This window comes from Crotalus tigris, unplaced genomic scaffold (genome assembly GCF_016545835.1).
Source record: "Crotalus tigris isolate CLP2741 ecotype Arizona unplaced genomic scaffold, ASM1654583v1 scf7180000024339.11422700, whole genome shotgun sequence".
NCBI classification, from domain to species: Eukaryota; Metazoa; Chordata; class Lepidosauria; order Squamata; family Viperidae; genus Crotalus; species Crotalus tigris.
Window position 1 is genome coordinate 3,786,415 of NW_024100509.1, and position 2,976 is coordinate 3,789,390.

Sequence of the window (2,976 nt, forward strand, 5' to 3'; positions counted from 1 at the left end):
TCTTAATATAATCTTAACCGGACCTGTTTTTAAATGCCTTTCCTTGGCTTGCTATTGTTAATTGGGGAATATATCCTCTGAACTAAAAATAAAAAACAAACAAACAAACGCTAGGTAGCCAGCATATTTCAGCAGATAAATTTTAGGTGATAAAGATAGCCAGTCAAACCTGCCCAGGCCACCCGTAACCGACATTGTTGCAGGTACTAAGAAGACGCTCCGGGTTTTCCTTGCGGGGGATGCGAAGCAATATCGGAGGAACGGGTGGCTGCTTCTTACAGCTCTAAGTGGCCTCCGGGATGGATCTTGGAGCTTCTTCCCGGTGTGCTCGCAAGACAGATCACCACCCTCAGCATGATTCTCCCGGATAAGGACAAAAGCCCTTCCGCTCAGGTGGGCTCCCGGTCACGCCGCCCAGCGCCAAGAGAGGACGGGCGAACAGTCTACCGCTGCCCGCGACTTTCATTGGGTTTCTGGACATTAGGTTGTAGCGCAAGCTCCGGAATCGTTCTTCCACCGCAGCTGAACCCGGGAGCGAAACGGCAGGGAGGGAAGGCGTTCTACAACGTCGGAGTGGCGCCCAGCTGCAAGGACGGCCTGAGTCCGACCTATTGAGGCGCTAAGAGTTAGCGCTTGCCCCTAGCTTTGGACCTAGCAGATGCCGGCTTTCAACCTTCCAGGAGTCGAATGTACGCGAGAAGTAGCCCATTGGTTATTGTTACTTAAAACCGCCACGAAAAACTATTTCGGGTACTCGTTTGCTTTGTTTTCAGGTAGTAATGCAGCTTCCAAATACCCGTTGTTCTTGATGGAAACAGGTGCTCTCCAGCATGGACGGTTTAGAATCTGCAGTTTGTAGATACCAGAGAGGCAACCTCTGGTTGAGGTTGCCTCTCAAACTTGCTCATAGCAGAGAAAGAACCTGGAAGAAGGAAGGAGGAAAGCAGGGCCTGGAAAGAAGGTGAACGCTGTAGTGATTGCAATGGTACTGCTTTTGTTTCAATATTGTGCCTTTTGAGATGCACACAGAACTATTATGTGGCATATATTCTCAATAATATATTCTATCATAAAGTGCAAAATAGCAAAGATCATGGCATCTTTCTGCCTCACGTTAATAGAAATTGCAATTTCCCTGATAAAGACGCTTTGATGCATATAAAATATTCCATTTTAGGGCAGACATTCTGGTTTCAGGTCTTTAATGTTTCCTTATTCCTATCTTGATTTATAAAGAGGCTGTGTTCACTTTAGCCCCAAACTTCAGCATAAATGAAGTAAGGCAAGATTACCTATTAAGAAAAGCTAAATAAGTTCCAAAATTTAGCTTGAGGAAAAGTAAATTTAATTTAGAAATTTTAACATTATGAGCAGCAAGACTTTACTGTAACTGAAGATTGGTCCTTTTCATGATCTCTCTTCAGGATGTCTGAGAAAGGGTTAGGCTAGGCTCAACACCCATCTAACTCAATACACTTTACTTGTTCAAATTTGGCAAGGAGAGCATGCAGACCACTTTGAGAAAAGTAGCAGGAGAGAATGGGTCTTTGGTTTAATCTGGAAAGGCTATTCCATTCTGGAAACTGCTTGGACCACCTGCTGTGAAGAGAGCATGATTTGCACATAAAATGGCCTTCCTCAAAAAGAAATCCCTCCAGACTCATGCATTCTCTGGAATCAGTCGAGGCAGGCAAAAAGGGTTCAGAATGAGGGCCATAGTCTGGCGGAAACAGTGCAGAAAGAGCTCAAGGTAAGCACAGCTTCTTTCCCCATTTTGAAAGGTAAGCCAAGGAGGGAAGGTTTTAGAGTTTGAGGGGGGCTGGCCGCCATGCCAAATCATGGAGGAGGGGGACGTTTTCTAAATTCTTTGTATAACAATGTAATCCTGAAGGTAAAGGCTACTCTATTGTGAAGCACCCTAGGAGCGGGCCAGCAAAAGCCCTTGAAGTCATGCAGAGTTTTCAGTTGGGGAGCTGGTGCGAATTTCAAAACGAACGTGCTAGCGTATCGTAGGAATGATCCCGACAGGTCGGAGGAGAGTGGCATTGATTTATGCTTTCAAAGGATTAAATTGGCCTCAAGGAAGCGGTAGTGGGATAGCAGGTTGCCTCTTGCGGGGGGCGGACTCCTCCCGGCTCTCTCTTTGCTTGAACACTTCGCCTCCCGAAGACAGGCGGAGGGAACGGATGCAATTCCTCCTTGGGGACGGCGGGCGACGGAAGGGTCTGCTTAATGGGCCAAGAGGCGGGATGAGGAGGATGGAGGGGGTGCTTCCTTCTCCGTCCTGTTTGTGTCCGCTGACAGACCTGAGGCACACGCCGACTTCTGAAACGGGGGAGAGGAAAGAGAGTTATTCTGGCGAGGTGATCGCGTATCCGCGTTTGATCGCAGACGGTCCCCCCCCCCGTTTCCCCGAGGGAGAGGCGGCGACGACAGCGGCAGCGGCGGCCTCAGTCGGGGTGCGCGTGAGGAGGGAGGGGGGATCCAAGCGCGCGCGAGCTGGGGCCGGGCGGAGTCTGTGTCCCTGGCGAGGCTGGCCTGGCGCAGCGCGAGGGCGGGTGCGGGGCCTGGCCGACTGCTAACGGGCGACGGCGGCAGCGGCAGCGGAGCCCGAAGGGAAGAAGGCGCGATAGCCGGGCGGAGGACGGGTGGGTGGGGCCTGAGTGCCAAGAAGCGAGCGCCTCCCTGCCCTCGCCCAGTCAAACCCAGCGAGGCGCTGCCGTCTCCGATCCCCGGGCTCGTCTCCTGGACCTCGCGCTCTCGCGCTCTCCTCCTCTCCCCGTTCCTCTGCCCAGTCGCGCGCTTGCCTCTCTGCCATGTTAGCCGCTCTCTCTCTTTCTGTCTCCTCCACAGATCTCGCGAGAGCGGCCGGCTGCTGCTGGTGGCTGCGGAGGGGGTTGGAGCGGCGGCGGCGGCAGGAGCAGTAGCGGCGACGGGCGGCGGAGGCGGCGGCGGCGGCGGCGGCCGGGGGGGCGC

At 52.8% G+C, this 2,976-nt stretch overlaps 1 long non-coding RNA gene across 1 annotated transcript; it reads right to left on the bottom strand.

Moving 5' to 3' along the window:
- Positions 1–1,322: 1,322 nt before the first annotated feature.
- On the bottom strand, positions 1,323–2,848 carry LOC120300211. Its single transcript, XR_005554598.1, has 2 exons — positions 2,706–2,848; positions 1,323–2,325 (listed from the first exon to the last, which is right to left on the bottom strand). It is a non-coding gene; the product is annotated as an uncharacterized LOC120300211 (long non-coding RNA).
- Between the last annotated feature and the right edge of the window lie 128 nt (positions 2,849–2,976).